At 41.6% G+C, this 22,098-nt stretch overlaps 1 pseudogene; it reads right to left on the bottom strand.

Annotated features, from left to right (window-relative positions):
- Positions 1-1,530: 1,530 nt before the first annotated feature.
- On the bottom strand, positions 1,531-14,221 carry LOC127762522 (alpha-terpineol synthase, chloroplastic-like; annotated as a pseudogene).
- Between the last annotated feature and the right edge of the window lie 7,877 nt (positions 14,222-22,098).

Below are 22,098 nucleotides of genomic sequence, written 5' to 3'. Positions count from 1 at the left end.
GTATTGGATCATCGGTTATTTTCGCAATACCGTCTAAAAGATATTGATAAAAGACAAACAGATAGTATTACAGCCGATGATACATATCTAGGATTTTGCCTCACTTATTTCATCATAAAGACAGAGCCGATTTAGATTAACTGCACCGGATAGGTCTCAACGATACGTCATCGGCTCATCAGCCCATCGGCTATCGTTCATCTAACTACATTTGCTTTTTTCCTTGTTGGTTGCAAGATTGAACCAGCTGGCACGCTTTTTATAGTCGAGGCAAGCAAATCTCCCAGGGAGCCGTGTTTTGCAGCAACACACCTGTGTTGTTGCCTCCGTGGCGCCACGTCGGCGCCACCTCCTCCCGCCTATCCACCGTGGCTGCTGCATGGCTGGAACGTGGTGTGCTCGCAGCCGGTGCACACGTGGAGCCGGTCCACCGTGCACCCGTCCCCTTGAATCACTGACAGGTGGGGCCTGCTTGTTAGCGCCACCTATCCGCTCGGCTGATGTCATAAATCGTATTTAATTCCGTAAATACATTTAAAGGGATGAAATCTTCTAAAATTCATAACAAATTCAAACGAATTCCAAATTGATCCATTCAAGTTGCAAAATTCATCTAAAGTTGAGCTTTACATGTCTGTTTACTTTTCATGTATGGTTTATTTGGTTTTTATTAGAGTGTTTTCTCGTTTTGCATGCTAGCGTGCAAAATCTATTGTTGGTTGTGTCTTGTGGGTACAGTTGTACACCTCTGGCTAAAGTAAAACTATTCTAATAGCCATGCCCGCGGTTATGGGCGATCGAATAGCTTCACCGTGATTAGCCCCACTCTATTAATTAACTTGGCATAATGAACCGGAGTAGTTCAGGTGGTTTGGTTGGGCCTGTTCAACGTGGCGTAGCGTTGTTCAGTTGACATCTAATCTTGAATTAATCAATCAACTGTTTTACTCTTTTCAACTATAAATTTTTACAACTACTTTTATGCAAATAGCCACAAACCTCCCTTGTCTCCCCTTGCACGATTACATCGTTGGTGTGGCTTGCTGAGTACGGTGGTTGTACTCAACCTTACTATTATTCCCCATTTTCAGAAGTGTTGTGTTTATGAGTTGAAGACAAAGTTAGTGAACCAAGGCTTATACCCTAATTGAGTTTTTGCCAGTGGAGTGGAGCTAATGCGTCGGTAGAATCGCCTTTTCCTCTGCTGCTGCATTCTTTTCGGTGTGATGACTAAGTGCCTTTTTTCTTAGTATTTACGTTTGGATCTATACATTAATTTGCCGTTTTGTGTACCCTTACGTGATTCCTAGACAGGGGTTTATACACTAGATAGTTTAGAAATTTGGCTAAATTTCTGGCCATGACATGAATCCAGTTAATGTTGACTGTGGGTAATGAAAACTACAGATTTATTATGAGTTTTGCAACTTAAGATGTTGACAATGCTCATATGTGTTTATATGAGATTTAAGCACACTGGGTTTTTATTACCAAATGTGATAGTGCTTATTAAATAGACCAAACCATAGCCTACAAATCATAGATGTTTGTATGCGGAATCTGACAAATTAGCTCTACGAACAACGAGTAGATATTATCCTTGATTGTGTGGCCATTTGTATATGCATCATCTTTCTTATAAAAGAACTCCATCGTTCTTGTTAGGTTGAATATTCGTTCCATTAGTTGTATTGGTTGAGTATTACCAGAATCCAACCACTCGCCATTGAAATCTTTCCATGACTCCTCGATTAGTAGATGTATCTTCTCATACGCCATTTCAATGTGAATGTTGTGTTCCTTCATGCAGCTATCTATTGTCAACGCTACATGTAAAGTCAATCTCTGATGCTGCATAAGAAATTTCCTCATCAAAATTTAAACAATAGGAAAAGAATGTAACTTAATTAGTAATTATCTAAACAATGTTGCTGATTATTTTTGAAGAAAATACTCCATGTGTCTATTATAGTTATACAAATGTAATATGTGTCTAACTTAAGAAAATAAACTTTACCTCATATGACTTAAGATCATCGGATAACCTCAAAATTATGCAGAGTGATTGTACTATTTTGGGCACACTACATACCCAATCAAAGCAGTCTTTTGAAACTATATCATCCATCCCTACAAATGATGTGCAAGACAGCAGGTGACATGCACCACTCCTCGCTGAAACCTGCAAGTGTTCATCAATTGTTCCAGGAATGTAACCTTCTTCATGCCATTTCACCTCTTTGTTGTAAGCTCTAACCAGATCTACTGTCTGCATAAAATTAAGAAAAAATGCTTAGCAGCATCCACACAAAAAGGAGCTAAAAATTCATATTTGAAGTATATTCTCCCTTTGTTATTTCAAAGAAAGGTGATTTGGATCAATCATAAATTGCAATCATACAGATCTCCATAGAACAATCGACATTGCAAATATCAAAAATCTACACAAAATAAATTGCAAGTACTCATATCAAGGCATGAAATGGCCCTTTTGTCCACTTCTTCTATTTCCTTTTAGTTTTTTTACCTTTTGTTTTACTATGATTGCACCATATTGACAATCGTTAAGTACCGATTTCGACCGTTACTTATGTCAGTAAATAAAAGGGAACTAACATTTCTTACATACATATTAGTTACCTTCATCCCAAAATGTAGCAACTTAGGATGGGATCAGACCTATGCTAGGATTATAAATCTAGACAAGCTCCATGTCTAGATTCGTAATCCTAGGATGAGTCCTATCCTAGGTGGTCTAATCTCATTCTAGGTTGCTTTAATTGGGACGGAGGTAGTACAACTAATGTAGTTCCACTTGTCCTTGTAGGATACTATGGATGCAGTGATTATACAATAAACCGAAGGAGAAGATGTGCCTACATGCAAAGAAACACACCTCCGGTGAATCACGTGAGAGCACACGGATTGAATAGACAACAAATCAGACCAATCCACCATGCACCACCTTATGGGTCCACATGTCAACCTCTGGGAGAAAGGCGGTGGACATAGGTGGGGCCCGGGGGGGCTAAACAGGTGGTGCCCCTCCCCCCCCCCCCCCTTATCTTTATCATGCACATGGACGTTCTGATTAACTCCTGATGGCAGTTATAGGCGTTAATCAACCCACTCAATTATCATAAGCAACTATAAAAGGAGAAGAAGCTCTCACTTCCCAACACACACTCAATAAGCGATTTCTCTATTCTACATTTGTATTACTCTCTAGATTAGTGGAGTTTAGGCTTAGAATAGTTATTCAGTTTCCTAGTTTTCTCGAAGATTTGAGTATGTCTTTATTACTTTACTCTCTTTGTAAAAATATGAGTAACTAATTAAATTATCTTATTTTTTTAGTTGTGTTCGTAGTTCATATATTGTGTCAATTATATGACCTATGAGTAGTTTATACCTCTTTCATATACTATATATGTTTAGGCTAGTCAATCTATGCCATGGCCTTGGTCCAATGATCTTAACGGGTTACATTAGTTCTAACTTGTCCATCTGAAGGGTGGGAATCCTGGGAGAATTAGTTGTATTATTTAGCAATGTAATCATGGTGCTTAGATTTATTAAATGCCATTGGTGTGCCCCATGGAATGCAAAGGTAGGAGGCTGGTGGTAACAACCATGTCTATACTTTGTAATCTTCCGTATTTGGGTATGACGTAAGAGTTCGTAAAATGACATAACACACTGGTATACCAACAGGGAGTTGTCTCTCGGTAGTGACTAGGTGCCTAGAACTAAATGCTTATGTATATGAATGTATGTATCAACTAAGAATGATAACATAGAAGTACAGATGAAACCAATAGCTTTTCATTGTCTTTCTCACTAGCTAGTTTATTTATTGAGATGATTCTTCTGTATGTCACACTACCAAATTAGTTGTTGTTGCTGTGGCAGCGGCTGCTGCTGCTACTACTATTACTACTACAACTATTATTATTATTATTATTATTGTTGTTGTTGTTGTTGTTGTTGTTGTTGTTGTTGTTGTTGTTGTTGTTGTTGTTGTTGTTGTTATTATTATTATTACATTTACCCATGTTAGACTATCATATATTGATTATCGAATGATTATGATATATCGACTTATTCTTTACACCGTCGCTTTCCCTACGGAAAAACAAATAACAATACCCATAGAATACTGTCAGGTGAAATGTTACAACGGTATCCAAGCGCTTGTGGATTTATCTGTGATCGTATCAAATACCAACACACTAAGTTGAAATTTGGAGTTTAAATATTTTTAACATTTTCTTGGCATTTCCAATAAAACAAAATTGTATCTACAGAAGTATTTTCTTTACTTTAAGAAAGGTAGTTAAGAAAGGAAGAACAAATTTTAGAAACTAAATTTAAAATAGAAAATTCTTGAACTCCAAACATATTCAAGAAAAAAATTATTATTATTTCATGCCATTGACTTTTTTCTTGAAATTTTGGACTTCTTGTTTGGACTAGTCAATGGCATGATGATGGTAATGATCAGTGTGGGGGAAGCGAGAAGGCAATGATGCGAGGAGGATACAATTGCACAAGGAGAAGATGGCTGGATTGCTGAGATAAACTACTTTCTCTACATCAATATTCGATTTATTGCATTAAGCTACTCTGGCTCTTCTTCCACTGCTCCTTGCATCGAGTCTATGATCCTAGGGCTTCCTAATTTGCACGGTAGAAATTTTTTATTTATGCAATCGTAGCGCACTGTATGCCTACAACACTTCAATTTCTATCTAATTTACACCTCTAACCAATTATGTAAAAAGTATTAATTGTTAGTGATGGTTAAAAAACAAAAAATGTTATTACTTGCCAGGTTACCCTGTTTGATGCAAGTGATTACTAGCATTGAACTACCCATTCAGAGGTAACTTAAATTGATATATTAAGAGGATTGAAACCTTTATGAGAGTTTTAAAACTTCAATAACTCAAATACATGAAATAAATTTGCAATGATAAAATAACTTACAAATTTTTTTAGGTATGACATGCGATATTTTTCCTCCAGTAGTAGCTCATTGTGGAGATTATGGGTACCCCATACCCACACGGCGTGGTTATCTGACTGGTTATAGGGGATAACTTATATCTATGAAATATGTAACGGATCATGACATGGGTATTACGTTTCCCTGTATATTATGGAACGGCCTAAAGTCCTGGTTTGATAAGATTGTAAAGTAGATTTAGGAAACTGATACCGTGTTGGTTAAGGTTTCTATCTTGTAATCCAGCCCCCCATCATATATAAGGTGGGCAGTAGGCTCTCTAGGGGGCATGAGACAACTAGAACGTCAGATCTATACTACACTCAGCGGATTCAAATCCCCAAACAGGAGTAGGGTATTACCTCTCATTGAGAGGGCCTGAACCTGTCTAAATCCTTGTCTCCGCATCCATCCACTTTTAGGTCTCGTGCGCTACCCCCTTTTATTATTTCCGAATTCATATTTCGACAGTTGGCGCGCCAGGTAGGGGTGCTTCGAGTTCCTCGTCGAAAAGTGTGATGGAACTAATCTTGGAAATCACAGGCGTGGTCTTCGGTCCACGATCCATCTCATCGAATTCGATCGATACATTCTCCGTGTCGTGGGATTTTCCTTAATTTCCAATCTATTATTATTTATCAATTTCTAATACACAGATTGATGTGTGGCCCAAATTTTTGTTTGCATGCATGTCCTGGCTGTTGATGAGATCCGCCAGCTACCTTCAATGACGACGTCGTGCTGAAGGACCATCAAGTTAGCCATCGGTTACAGGGCCGGATGCACATATGTGGTGGTGGTTAATTTTTTAATCACCCCTGGCAAGCTAGCTGACGCCGACTTCTTCTACAAATCGATCTACATGCAAACATACATGCATCGATTAACATTCATGATCATCTATACTTTTTTATTTGTTTATGCTACTAATCTCTATTTGATCTGTGGTTTATTATTTTGCATGCACCCCCGGTCGAACGTGTCCGATCCCCATCACAAGAAGTTTCTGACTGGGATTTGATCTGGACTTGGACCTGCGATCTGTACGAGCGCATGGCAGGACCTGTCGGGTGATGTGTGGATGTGTCTAGCGTTCATGCCACAGGAGATTAGTTGGCTAATTAATCAATATATGCAAGCCGTGTATATGCATTGATATATGCAAACATACATGCACAAGCTTCTTTATACCTATATTTTTCTTATGTGGTACTAAGCAGATGATCTATTCATTGATTTATTTTGCATGTACCCGTGTTGGCAACCTTTGCTGTTGCTGACTAACATCTTCACTGACCGGCCGCCTCGTCCGCTACCGATTGGAGCCCTCGCCTGCACGGCTGGTCTTTTATGCCGCCGCTGTTGGGCGTCTACGACTTCACCGCTGGCCTGCCTCCGTCGCCGCCGACTGTTGTCCTCACCTTTACGGTTGGTTGGTCACACCACCGTTCACGGGCGTCCACGTCTTCATCGACCGGCTGGCCTTCACCGCCGCCGACTGGTATTTCTGCCTGCACGGTTGGCCTATTATGCCGCCGCTGTTGGGCATCTACAACTTCACCACCGGCCTGCCTCCGTTGCCGCCGACTGTTGTCCTCGCCTTTACGGTTGGTTGGTCATACCACCGTTCACGGGCGTCCACGTCTTCACCGACCGGCTGGCCTTCGCCGCCGCCGACTGGTATTTCTGCCTGCACGGCTGGCCTATTATGCCGCCGATGTTGGGCGTCTACGACTTCACCGCCGGCCTGCCTCCATCGCCGCCGACTGGTGTCCTCGCCTATACGGTTGGTCGGCCACACCACCGTTCATGGGCGTCCACGTCTTCACCGACCGGCTTGCCTTTGCCGCCGCCGACTGGTGTCTCTGCCTACACGGCTGGCCAATTATGCCGCCGTTGGTGGGCATCTTCGCTTTCACCGTCGACCGCCTTTGTCGCCGCCGACTGGTGTCTTCATTATTATTGATGGACGACTTTGTTCCCACATTGGCCACCTCTGCCATCACCAAGGGGAATATTACACAGCTAAGTCATCAATAATTTTCTTTATATGATATTTTCCTTTTCCTCTGCCTCACTACATCAACTGGTTCACCGTTGACTAGTGAGTCGGGGGCTATAGATGTTATATCATATTTTTAAACAATTTTTATTTATCTTGATTGCTTGTGAAATAATCCGAGTAACAATAAAGTTCCTATCGAGTTATGGAGTTCTATCTTCCTATGCTTTCCGTTTGGTTTGCCGATGGATAGTTGCCTTTGGGCCGATTGCTAGCACCCGGGGGCTCGTTGGATGAACCGAGTAACGCAAGGTGCTAAGTATTATTCGGAATAAATCAAAAGCATAGAGATAAGATAAATTTATTTTCTGCTCTTCACAATTGCAAAAGTACCCGAGTAGTAAATTCTGATTCGTGAAACTTAGTTCCAATAATGACGAACTCATGTCACTCATATGCATGTTTGGGAAGTGCCTAGGCCGACTCCCGATGCTTGGGGACTATGACTAGTCGGGCAGAGTGTTTAAACGTAAGGAGTCATCTACTCGGGGAAATCAAAATTGACAAGAGGAGAAATACATATTTATAAATATTTTAAAATACTTGCATTTTTCTTGAGTATTATATTTACATCAGATACTACTCATCCTATATGTTTATTCTGCAGGATCCAAATCCAGATATGCATAAAATATGTTTGTTCTGCAGGATGCAAATCCAGATATGCATAAAAGGGATTCATGGCTTTCAGCTTATCTCTTACGCTCCAGGAATGGATCAGTCAGAACATCACCACCGGCTGGCCTATTATGCCGCTGTTGTTGGGCGTCTACATCTTCACCGACCGGCCGCCTTGTCCACCGCCGACTAGTGTTTCCGCCTGCACGGCTGGCCTATTATGCTGCCGTTGTTGGGCGTCTACATCTTCACCGACCGGCCGCCTCATCCGCCGTCGACTGGTGTCACCGCCTGCATGATTGGCCTATTATGCCGCCGTTGTTGGGTATTTACATCTTCACCGACCGGCCGCCTCATCCGCCGTCGACTGGTGTTTCGGCCTGTACGGCTGGCCTATTATGCCGCCGTTGTTGGGCGTCTACGTCTTCACCGACCGGCCGCCTCATCCGCCGTCGACTGGTGTCACCGCCTGCACGGCTGGCCTATTATGCCGCCGTTGTTGGGCATCTACGTCTTCACCGACCAGCCGCCTCGTCCGCCGCCGACTGGTGTTTCTGCCTGCACGCCTGGCCTATTATGCCACCGTTGTTGGGCGTCTACGTCTTCACCGACCGGCTGCCTTCGTCTGCCGCCGACTGGTGTCTCCGCCTACACGGTTGGTTGGTCACACCACCGTTGTTGGGCGTCTACGTCTTCACCGATCGGCTTGCCTTCGCCACCACCGACTGGTGTTTTCGCCTGCACGGCCGGCCTATTATGCCGCCGTTGTCAGGCGTCATCGACTTCACCGACTGGCCGCCTCGTCTGCCGCCGACTGGAGTTTCTGCTTGCACGGCCGGCCTATTATGCCGCTGTTGTTGGGCGTCATCGACTTCACCGACTGGCCGCCTCGTTCGCCGCCGACTGGCGTCTCCTCCTGCACGGCTAGCCTATTATGCCGCCGTTGTTGCGCGTCTACGTCTTCACCGACCGGCTGCCTCGTGTGACGCCAACTATTGCTATCGTCTTCACGGCTGGCCATGTCGCTGACATCGCTAATAGGCGTCATCATCTTCAACGCAAGCTGTCTACGTCTACCGCTGACTGGTTTCTTCACTTCCATGGCTGCATGATTCTGCCAGTGTTGATTGGCCTTATCGTCTTCATCACCGGTCGTCTCGTCTGCTGCTGACTAGTGCCTTCATCTCTACGTCTGGTTTATACAGCTACCACTACTGATGGACATCATAGTCTTCCATCGCCGACTAGTTAGGCCGCCGCCGACTGGTGCTTTTATCTTCACAACTGCGCGTCTTCACTACCAGTTTGCTTCTGTTGCCGCCGACTCATGTTCACTTCATCACGGCAATGCAACTTTGTCATCATGGTAGAGCGACTTCATCTTTATTATCTTCGGCACCGGCAAACTCTATTGCTGCTACTTCTCAAGTTTTGCTACTTCACCAACCACGACGTCTTTGTGAACCTCGACATCTCGGCATGCGATACCGTGTTATTTTACTACAAGTGGCTCTCCAATATTCAGGATTTCTACTTGGACATCTTCAACACATATCTTCAATCAAGCAATGACTATTCGACGACAAGAAGCTACAGTTCTCGACTCTATGTTCAGTTGTTTCCCAACTAATCAAAGAGTCGGGGGCTACACAAATACAAGGCTCAAAATTTGACAAATTTTATGTCAAGCTGAAGAAATCAATTAATCAGCCAACGAGTCAACTCCAGGAGTCATTATCTTCATCTTTGCTTCGGAGCAGACATTCTACTTCAACAACTTCAAATATTTCGGTTTAGACGAGTTGGGCAACAACATCAACTCTCCTCCAAGTGAAGCATCTACAACAGCTATAACATTAATTTGATGGATTATTGTCACTGACATCATCACCAGCACCTCTGCTTCATCGGCCCTGACATCTCCGCTGTTGCTAATGGATGATTATGTCTTCACCGACTTATTATTTCACCTTCACGGTTGACCTACTATGCAAATGCTGATGAGCGTCTTCGTCATTATCATTGGTTGCGACACTGCTATTAACTGGATCGCCGAGATCGTCATCTTCATCATGTCAGTTGCGTTTGTCGTTGCCGACTATTTTCTTCATCTTCATGATTGGTGGATTTCGTCATAGCCTTTGATTTGCCTCGTCTGTCACCGACTGATTATTTCGCTGCCATGGCTACACAACTTTATCGCTGGGTGCCTTCATATTCATTGCTGGCTGACCTGACTGTTGCTGACTGGTTTCTTTGCCTCCACGGCTGTGCAACTTCATCACTTTTGATTGGTATCACTATCTTCACTACCACCAATATTTTTGCCACCTCTGGTGGGCAATATTATCTTTATATTGGTCGTCTTGTCTCTATGCCAACTGCGTCAGCTACCATCAATGGACAATTATGACTACGACAGAAGGACAAGCTATATGCTCAGGGGCTTACTAGCTCAAACACAAGTATCAGATGCAACATGAATTCATGATCATGGGTTTATTTTCTATGCTCAAAGACTGGACTATTTATTATTCCCTGTAAGGGTTATCAACCGAATACTTGCGCCAGTCGGGATTCAATTATTATATCTATTTGGGAGTATCCCATAAGGGATAGTCACTCGGATCAGAAGCTATTCATGGTCTATATCACCCGGAAGATTTATCACTCGGGAGCATGTTACATGCGTCATCCTTTAAAGGGTGTCGAAGGCATATTTTTTGGCCTAGGCCTAATATGTCTGCAGCCCATATTTTCAGGTGTGGCCTGTCACGTTCTTTTAGGGACTTAGGCACTTTTTGCTTAGGCCAAAGTGCGCGTGATCAAGTGCCCAATACCTTAAAATCCTTTTATACCGCAGTTACTCAACTTTTTAGGAGTTGGTACAATGCATCTTAAAAGGTGTCAAACAGTAAAGCTTTATATAGCTGCCCCGGTGACTTTTTTATATAGTCATGGCGCTGTTTGGGTTTATCAAGCAATTGATTGGATACAATATCATTGCTTTTTTCCACGTAAGTGTGCATTTTTATTGACTAATATTATGGCTTAGGCTAATTATATATTTTGGTCATTTTCTAGACGGTTGGTAAATCCTTATGAGTTTATTTACTCGGATGTTACACCACCTATGTCATATATTTCCAGGTGTGGTGAAACCATGTGTCTTTTAGGGACTTAAGCACATCTGTTAAAGCAGTGTACGTGTGGTGTATGCCCAATACTTTGGAAATTTCTTTATTCATAACATCAAGCTCTTCTTTATAGCTATTTTGCTATGTGAATTTTGAATGATGTAGTCAATTTTAGATTGCATGCATCATATTTTATAAAGCAGTCGGTATATCACTCGGATCATGTTATTCAGGATTCACACCGCATATGCTATATATTAATATTAAGTCACTTGGTTGACTACAATTATCAAAACCACTCGGTTGGTTGGATTATTTATTCCTTGACTATATGCTTAGTTTGTTCAGCTAACCACATAGTCGGGGGCTACACCTATTAGGTGCATCTAGTCGATGCACCTGACTTTATTTTTCAGCCCTCCACAGTCTTCATATTTGGTAAAAGTACTCGGGAGATCATGGCGATGATGATTGAAGCACTCGGCTTTGGAGTAATCTGGTTTGAGAGAAGATTATCTTTTCGACTGCGAAGGTCTTAGGGGCTACTGTGGAGATTATGGGTACCCCATACCCACACGGCGTGGTTATCCGACTGGTTATAGGGGATAACTTATATCTATGAAATATGTAACGGATCATGACTTGGGTATTACGTTTCCCTGTATATTATGGAACGGCCTAAAGTCCTGGTTTGATAAGATTGTAAAGTAGATTTAGGAAACCGATACCGTGTTGGTTAAGGCTTCTATCTTGTAATTCTGGCCCCCATCATATATAAGGAGGACAGGAGGCTCTCTAGGGGGCATGAGACAACTAGATCGTCAGATCTATACTACACTCGGCGGATTCAAATCACCAAACAGGAGTAGGGTATTACCTCTTATTGAGAGAGGCTGAACCTGTCTAAATCCTTATCTCCGCATCCATCCACTTTTAGGTCTCGTGCGCTACCCCTTTTATTATTGCCGAATTTATGTTTCGACACTCATCATCAATGTTTTGGTAGGTATCCAAAATTTTTTCAAACGCAAATCTCAGAAGCTCGGGGAGATTACAACCCATCTTTGGGTCCCAGCTGAACATGATTAATCACCGTCAAAAACATTGGACACGACCGCCCACAAGATAATACATCATTTACACCTATAAAACTTATATGTGCTATACAAGAGTTCAAAGAAATACTACTTGATGACTGATGAGAAATATAATTATGATAATACTCCATCCGTCAGGAAAATAGGTCCCGTTCTAGTTTATTCAGCGTAGATTAAGGTTTAAGGAAAATAAAACTATAATATTCCTTATTAAATAGTGTACGGTTGAGAGTGGGATGTAGAGGGTAAAATAGGGAAAATTTTAAAATTGAGGTGCCTGGGTAACTATTTTGAGATAAAATTTAAATCCTTGAAAAAAAAAACTATTTTGGGATGGAGGGAGACTCATGAATCGGATAAATGAGTTGCAGTTATCGAAATTTCAATTGAATTAATATATAATGTATTGAATTGAATTAGAGTTTTAGGTTTTGTTTATTTTTGTTATTCACAGTAAATAAATAATTTAATCCAAATATGAGAGAATACAGACCTTTCTATACATTTGGTAAACTGTTCACACTCTTCTGGAGATCCATATACATCATAAATATCGTCCAAAATAGACACAATGGCTAGCACTTTTGTCAATATAATTCGACCTCGAGAGTAACATGGCTCGAAATATACTCCTGCTATCCAAAAGTAGCACTCCACAACTCTATCTCTTGCGAAGGAGAGCCTTGTTTCAAGTTGCAGATCCTTCCACCACCTGTACACACATGTAAAATACATTTTTAACGTTTATTAATATGGAACATAATTTTAACAAAAACAGGTTACTTAACCTTGTAATTATTTTCAGCTCTTGCTAATGATGGATTTGCATGATATTGTAGCTCAACTTTGCAAGTTCCATAATCATCTCATTCACTGAAGCTCCTTTCTCATATCTAGACATAAAATACTTGGCCTCATATATTCGAACCCTTCTAGGGAGAGGGATCTCAAGCGCAGAATTTATGTCATGAGCTAGCGACCCTTCAACAACTTTGGGCATCAATGATCTTAGTTGCCTTTTAGTGAAGGAAATAGCTTCATCAAGTATTCCCTCTCCATGTGTCGTGAGATGAGCGGCATTGTAAAGACTTAGCAGGTCCCTTGCGTCTTCTGCCTCAAAAATTCCATCTTCATCTCTAAACTTCAGAAACACATCTAGAATACAGAATCGAAGTTTGTGAATGCCGCCAGCATTTTCGTGGAAATGTTAAAAAATGTGAAGGGAAAAAGGCCCAAATATGATTATTTTTTCAGCCAGTTAGCACCCGTTTTACTACTCCATAAAGAATATCATTGGTGAAAAAAACTTATCTCCTGGTCATGATTTCGTTATTAATTACCTGGAGAAACTCTGTGTCGATGTTTACGGAGAAGATAAAACCACAGAGCTACAGTATGCAGTTCACAGTCACTGACATCGGCGTCGCTAATTTCATCCATCACAGCGTTAATCTCCTCTTCGAACAGATGGTCCACACAGAGACGCTCCAGTACATCTATAAGATGCAGCTTCTCCGGAAGGCTATCGGTTCTTGAATTTACTATGAGTTTTGCCACCTCTTTCTTCAGATACTCTGCCCGTTCTTCCATCGATCTCTGCGGGAAAAAGGAACATTCTTAATTAAACTAACTCTCCGCCTGAAATCAATTTACATGCGGCCGTAAGAAAATCACAGCTAATTATTCATAAACTGTAAACATTCTGGAACAAATATTCTGTGGTAGGTGGCTGTGGGAAAATCTTTTATTAAGTACATGCGCTGTACTTTTGGAATGAATAAACATTCTGAAGAAAATATTCTCTGTTATTAAACAATAGCTTCTTCCATTTCCGTGCTTATATATTTATTTGTTTATGTAGTTTTCCTAAGGGAAAGTTTCTGTGAGACTGCAAATTTAGAGATTTCCGGCTAGTTAATTCAGACTCGTAAAACACAGAAACATATAGAGACAGAGACGGAGAGATTGCAGAATGTGAAGCGAGAATAAACCTGATTGTCAGAGTAAGCCAACGGGTTGCAGTAAGAGAGGAAGAAATCTCCCCAGATGGAAGGCTCGAACTTTGCTTGATTCATTCTGCAGAGATCATTCTTGTCATCAACCTTGGCCATCGTCCTGCAGGGAGAACGGTTTGGCGTCTTCTTAGACACCACTGCTCCTTCGCCGAGTCTTGGTTCAGCAGCATATGCAGCAGAGGCTACAGAACAATGGGAGCTTCCTCTGGGCTGATGTGAACTGAAGGAGAGGAAGGTAGCGGGCAACTTCATGCTACTCGTCATCTCTCTAAATGGCACCTTCTGCTAGGTCCTTGGTGCCTTACGTACTGCCATGGCCACGGTATGTATATATAGTACTCTAAGGCTGTGTTTAGTTCACACCAAAATTGAAAGTTTGGTTGAAATTGAAACGATGTGATAAAAAAGTTGGAAGTTTATGTGTATAGGAAAGTTTTGATGTGATGAAAAAGTTGAAAGTTTAAAGAATTATTTTGAAACTAAACACGGTCTAAAATGATTACGGGCCATCCGTCACTTTAATTTGGATCCATAAGATCTGATTCTATGATTGACTATAGTACACGTGACAGCGTGGGTAGTAAAATAATTTAGAGGTGTAAAATTGGAATTTAATTAATAAAAAACTCTACCTAAAAGACGAAAAACCTGCACAATATTTCTTAATAAGAAGCACTCAAATCGGGATCGAGAAATATACTGTTAGAATAGGTGTCGAATATACTTAGTCCTATTTTGTTATAATTGAACTTAGAGTTGTAATAGGTGTTAGGGGGTAGAGTTAGAGTCAGACTTTGTAACCCAGCAACTCTATTAAATAGAGAGGGGGGCACCACAATGTAACCATGGCGACTACAATGGAGCGTAGACATGCAGGGAGATGATGGTGGTGTGCCATGGACTCGTAGCAGCTAGGTGCTATATTGGTTGGGGAGGAGCACCCATAATCAGAGCCCCGGGGATATAGGCTTCGGCTGAACCTCGTTAACAAATATCGTGTTTTCTTGTGTCGTCATCTAGCGTGTCTTTGGTGATCAATGATTGAAGCGATCGGGAAGGTTAGTCGTCGTTCCGCTATATCGACTAACTTTTATAACAAGTGGTATCAGAGCAGAAGGTTTCGTCATTGGAACAAGAAGACATGTGGAGGAAGAAACACGAGGTGGGATCGTGCATCGACAGGAGATCATCAGCCGTGGCAATGAGATCGATGGCAACAATGAGGACGTTGCGGAGGCGACGACCTCACTCGCGATCAGACTGGCGATGGCGGAACGTGACCAGAAGACGGGGCCGAGCGTGGCCGAAGGCGACCGGAGAGATCGGAGGGGTAGCGCCATGGACGGCGCACCCGACGCACGCCGCAAATGCGGATCCGCGGCGGCAGGGAGGCCAGTGACGGAAGGGCGAAACCGGCGAGCGTGGCATGACGCGGTGGACGTGGAGGGCCGAGACGACAGAATTATGGACAGTGAACACGAGGGCTACAACTGCGGTGCGTGCATAGGCACGGACAGATAGCACAGGTGCTATCTTATACGTACGGCGTGCAAAGACTAACGAGTAAAGGCAAGAAGCAAAACCAAAACAAGCAATTGCATGCAAACAAGGACAGGGAAGCTGCAGCTTTGGAACTCGTGCATGGCTTGAGCATATTCACATGAACATGCAGCATGCAGGGCATGCATATCGTGCGTGCACAAGGGATCAAGGGCAGCAGTACCAATGCTTCATACATATGGAAACTTTTGTGCCGTGGGAGTCTGACAGATTGATGAGCCAAAAAGAAATCGAGTGGAGGAGTTGGATGATAAAACGACTTGTCGGAGTCGGACAAGGCCGACTCGACCGCAGTTGCTATGGAGTTGGATTCAGAGTTATGTATGGATACGGACTCGTGATCGCATCAGGCTCGTATTGCTTGTCCTTTAAATAGGCAGCCGAAGAGAGAGCCGAACCAAAGCAACAAAGCTCGTGATATTGGTCAAACGTGGTACAAGGGGCTGAATTGGCTTGCTGTGCAGAGGCTTGTGACAAAGTGCGCGCGTACAGGTGCACCAAGCCAGGCCGATGAGATCGTGAGGAGCAGAGGCACATCAAGGGCGGAAGATTGGTCACATCGGATTATAGCGAACGCGGTTTGCTGTTGAATGTCTGAGATCAGATCACAAGACAGGATTGTAAAGACGAATACAGACGGTTCTGAGCAGGGCGAGTATTCTGGTGACGACAGACCAGTCAGGTCGCAGGTTGGCAAGATGGCGCCGACAGGTATGAAATTTGATTTGGTGAAGTTTGACGGCTCCGGAAATTTTGGCTTGTGGCAGACCATGGTCAAAGATTTGTTAGCACAACAAGTTGTTTCAAAGGCTTTGAAGGGTGTCAAACAGGCCAAGATGGAGGATGACAATTGGGAGGAGATGCAGTTGCAGGCGGCTGCGACAACAAGGCTATGTCTCTCAGATCAGGTCATGTATCATGTGCTGGAGAAGACCTCACCAAAGATAATTTGGAAAAAGTTGGGTTTATGTCCAAGACTCTGACCAATAAGCTATATCTAAAGCAGAAGTTGTATGGGCTAAAGATGCAGGAAGGGGCGGATTTGACAGCACATGTGAACGTTTTCAATCAACTAGTCACAGATCTTGTGAAGATGGATGTAGAAGTTGACGATGAAGACAAGGCCATAGTTCTTTTGTGTTTGTTACCTGAATCGTATCAGCATGTGGTGACTACTTTGACGTACGACAAGGAGACCATCAAAACTAAAGATATCACTTCTGCATTGTTGGCTCGTGATCAGATGAGAAAGAACAGAGAGGGTGAAACATCTCAAGCGGAGGGTTTGCTAGTCAAAGAAGATCATGTTGGGCATAAGGTAAAGAAGAACAAAAAGAAGAAGATGGTGCAGTGCTTCAGATGTGATGAGTGGGGGCATATAAGCAGGGAGTGTCCAACACTGAAGGGAAAAGCAAAGGCTAATATAGTGAATTCTTCAAATGACTCGGATAGCGATGGTTGTGATCTTCTCACAATGCCAAGTGCACAGTCTAAGGATGCAGAAGCGTGCATATTAGATTCAGCTAGCTCGTTTCATGTGACGCCAAGGAAGGAGTGGTTCTCTTCATACAAGTCCGATGAGTTTGGTTTTGTCTACTTAGGTGATGACACAAGTTATCCGGCCGTGGGAGTAGGTGAAGTCAAAATCAAGCTAGAAGATGGAGGTGAACATGTTCTTCAGGGAGTCAGGCATGTACCAGGGCTAAAGAGGAATCTGATTTCGCTTGGAACCTTGCATGAAGAAGGGTTAATATTCCGCGGTAATCGGAATAAGAAGACCATGGAGATCATGAAGGGCAAGACGACTATGATGATTGGAGAGAAGGTGGAGTCGCAACTTTACAAGCTGCGAAGGTGCACTATTGCAGGTGGAGTCCAAGAGGAAGCGGTTGCTGGGATAGCAATTGCTTTTGAAGACGGCAGGTCTGGTGCAGACTCGTCGAGTGGCTTGTGGTGAAGCTGCAAAGAAGACAACCCAAGTCTGGAGGACCGGTGGATCGGCATGGTGATTCTACTACTTCTAGATGGTGTATATTCACCAAGGTGGAGTTTGTTAGAATAGGTGTCGAATATACTAGTCCTATTTGGTTACAATTGGACTTGGAGTTGGAATAGGTGTCAGGGGGTAGAGTTAGAGTCAGACTCTGTAACCCGGCAACTCTATTAAATAGAGATGGGGGCACCACAATGTAACCATGGTGACTACAATGTAGCGTAGACACGCAGGGAGATGATGGCGGCGTGCCATGGACTCGTAGCGGCTAGGTGCTATATTGGTTGGGGTGGAGCGCCCATAATCAGAGCCCCGGGGATATAGGCTTCGGCTGAACCTCGTTAACAAATATCGTGTTTTCTTGTGTCGTCATCTGGCGTGTCTTTGGTGATCAATGATTGAAGCGATCGGGAAGGTTAGTCGTCGTTCCGCTATATCAAGTAACTTTTATAACATATACCATTAAAGCTGGTCCCCCTCTACGGTGTGCAGTGTAGCCTCTTACGTATCAGATGTTAACATGTGCTTTGAAGCCATGCCCTATATATGATGGCTCGTCCTTGTTGGTTGATTATTAACCCCATATTTTTATAACCAAATCTACAAATGGCATGTTAAATTTATACGTGTCGAAGTCTCAAATAAAATATTTTACATGCCTATATATGTAGATGAATGGTTAGATTTAAATTTTACATTTATACTGCTGCTAGTGGTAGATGGTACGGTAAAAGTGCCGTATATAGTATTGGACTACATCGGCCCTAGGTACTCCTGCTCTACCTATTGTCTGAACTGAACACAGGCCACTGTCATGGTGTGGAACAGATGCCAAGTTAGATCTAATATATATTAGGTTATTTGTTTGATCGGCGAAATATCACATTTGGGTTTCTCTTAGGGGAAAGGAAAAAAAATTCCAAGTTGGCTGACATTAGATCAACTTGGAATAATATATATTATAAACATATGCACAAAGGAACGAGGGCTAAATTTATGTTATTTTATAAAAACAAGCAGCGCAAAGCTGCTGTACTTATGAATAAGAACAATAATATCGTTTGTCCAAGCACACCAATATGCATAACTGTGTTTTCAAATATGCCTTGTTAAAAGCATGAATCAGATTATATATTCAAACCAATAAGATCATCCACTATGAGCTAATTTAATAATATAGTCAACAACTAGCCTTAAAAATTAAAATATCATTTATAACCAATCTAATAGAGAACTTATATAATAGGTAGTTGTAAATATATATTATATCATTAATATCTAACCAATCCGGCCATCTCTCACACATGGTTTATTGAAGCTTGTGCTATAATTGGCTACAAATCTATAGCATGTTTTTCTTCTCTTTTCTCCACATAAGTATAAATGTGATATAATAACTTGTACATCTCAACATAAAAAAAAGTTGTGCATCTCGCTTACATCACCCGATTATACTCACTCTAATTAATTAACAAGAAAGTGTGATAAATGCAAGACACGGCACCGATACTATCTATAGTCACCAAACACACCATGCAATTCCAACATTAACCGGAAAAATAATTGGATATAGCAGTTCACGAGTTGTCAACCCAATCTAGATGGTAATCCATCTGATAATAAAAAACTTTTAAAATTCTGAATTTTTTAGTATAATGAATTTATCAAATTATGACCATACTTGGATTTTAGGGTAAATACATGTATGTGGTTTATAAACTGTGCATGATAAATCTGCATATCATATATGATAGTCCGTCCATTTTATACTATAAAACATTTTAATTTTTTAATGTTATTTTAACTAATTTGGTGTTGTGGATATTGCTAAATATTTCAATAAAGTTTGAGTAGAAAAAAGCAATGCGTAAATTTAATTTATGAATGGTTAGATCTACACATATCAAAGTCTCAAATAAAATATTTTACAGGCTTATTCATGTAGATGAATGGTTTGATTTAAATTTTGTATTCGCATACTGTCGATAGTTCTAGATGGTATGCTTAAAAGTGTCGTGTATATTGGACTACGTCGATCGGGCCCGTAGGTCCATCGCTGCCTACAGTCGATTGACTGACCACAGGGCACAGTCATGGTGTTACTAGATATGACGGCCTATTAGGTTATTATAGTTTGATTTGGTGAAATGTCATGTTTGAGTTTGGCCTGTTTAGTTTCCACATAAAAATTTTATACCATATCACATCGAACATTTAACACTTGGATGAATTATTAAATATAAGCTAAAAAAATAACTAATTAGATAGATTGCGACTAATTTAAGAGACGAATCTTTTAAGCCTAATTGCTCCATGATTTGACAATGTGGTACTATAGTAAACATTTGCTAATGACAAATTAATTAGACTTAATAAATTCGTCTCGCGGTTTACTGACAGGTTCTGTAATTAGTTTTTTTTATTAGTATCCAAACACCCCATGCGACACCCTATATAATACCCGATGTGACACGCCAAAACTTTATACCCCAGATCTAAACGCCCCCTTTGGACAGGGAAGAATTCCAAGTTGGCCGACATCATATCGTCAACTCGGAGTAATATACAAGAAGGTGCCCTAGGTTGAGTATCATCCATTTATTGCTTTGATCCAAGGTTTTAGTTAGATTTTATTAATACTACAAGTAACTAATATGTGCAGTAAATATTATGGAGGGTTGTTGATGTAAAAACACGAGGCCTGGGAGATCTGCTTAACTCCAGTGCAGGTCCAAAAGCTTGCCTTTAGGTGTATGAGCGTGCCAGTTGATTTGATCCTGCAATCAACAAGAAACAAAGACAAAAAAAACCGCAGTTAAATCCATAAACGATAGCCGACCGGCTAGTTGCCGATGACATATCATTTATCTTTGAGCCGATGTCATATGTGGATCGATCGGCAATAAAGAATAAGTAAGAAAGAACTAAATCTACTCGATCGGCTGTAGATATTAACAATATATTATCCTTATGTCAATATATACTTAAATCAAGTGATTGAGATAGATCAGTCGTCTTGCCGAGACAGTATAAATCACTTAGATCGAAATATATATTAACAACAAGACTATATATGTTCATAGCATAGCCGATCAGATAGATCTAGCATGTATTGGCTAATACTCCGATACCACTCTATATTAAGATATCAAGACAAGTAAAATATACCAAACAAAAGCCTAATATACTTAAATGCAACAAGATCTTAACATATAAAGGGCGGATTTAACATGTCAATCAAACATATACGATAAATGAAGTTAAATCTGGTAAGATCGGCTGAAACCCTGATGCTACCCCAATCGGCAACCAAAGGCAGGCTAGAGATTGAGATTCTAATCACGACTTATAAGATCAAACTCAACTGATGCAACTATAAGTATGAAAAGAAGGACGATATCTAGACAATCAAGCCGTTGGGTGTTTTATAGAGTGGTAGGTATCCTATATAATCTAAGTCAACGTCGATATTTAACCTAATCGGCTGCCTTCTAGTGACAGACGCTAGCCGATTGAAGGTTAGATAGCGATATTGCCCAAGATTATGTAAGATATATGATAACTCGACGAATTACATAAACAAGATTAGAGTATCATAAAGATGGAAGCACTAATCCCGAGAACGCAAGCTGCCATAACAATTTTTACCTTTAGTTGAAGATCGAAACCAATGCAGCTCAACCCGAAAGCAAGAACTCGTCGAAACAAAACGAAAGTTTTGTTTGATTACATGGGGCTCGGGGTCTATTTATACCCGAGATTACAAAATATGTCCATATCGGACACGACTTTTATCTCTAACAAACTCTAATATACCATAAGTCTTATCGACAGACTTTTGCCCAAACATATCTATAAGGAAATTACATGAAATATCCTAATTAATAGATACAAATGCCTTCTTAGGACTCTATCAATGCGTGGCAATCCTCATGAAGTACATCAACCCAACCCAACAATGTATGCCGTGTCATATTGTCGGATTCGGCTCAATCGGATAACCCTATCCAACTCGGACTCTGCCGATCCTGATCGCAGCCGATTCAGACTCCAGCCAATCCTTACTCTGTTTCCGGAACGGTCTCCATCTCGAACTCCATCTCGATTTCTTCTTCATCTCCGATACTTAGATTACCAAATTTGGTTGTTAACACATGCCCCCCAAGTCCGGAATATTTGGTAATGTTTCGGATTTGCCATATCCTATCTCCGAGAGAATATCGCACTTGCCGTTTTTCGACCGTTATCGCTCTGCTTTAAATACTAATCGTTGTCCCCGAGAAAATTCACCTCGTTACTTCCGTTTTCCCCGCTTAAGCCAACTCTGTCCTCTCTTTCTCCGGCGATTCCCTTGGTGCGCAAGGTGATTTCCAGGTGATCTCCTCCCCGACAAAGTTTCCGCCCGCGGCGATGTCGACCTCCGCTAGCCCGTCTTTTATGCCATTAGCCGAGTATGCTGAGGTATGTGCCCATCGGCTAAATCCCTATTCTCTGCGCAGTAGATTGGTTTTCTTCACCTCATCTTGTTTTCTTCTTCTCTATTCCTTCTGGTTTCGTAGCATCTTTCCAATCTGGTCGCAGTTCCAAGTCTGTCGCATGAGAATCACT

The sequence above is a fragment of the Oryza glaberrima genome, chromosome 2, assembly GCF_000147395.1.
Source record: "Oryza glaberrima chromosome 2, OglaRS2, whole genome shotgun sequence".
Taxonomy (NCBI): Eukaryota; Viridiplantae; Streptophyta; class Magnoliopsida; order Poales; family Poaceae; genus Oryza; species Oryza glaberrima.
This window is presented reverse-complemented; position numbering and strand designations above follow the sequence as displayed.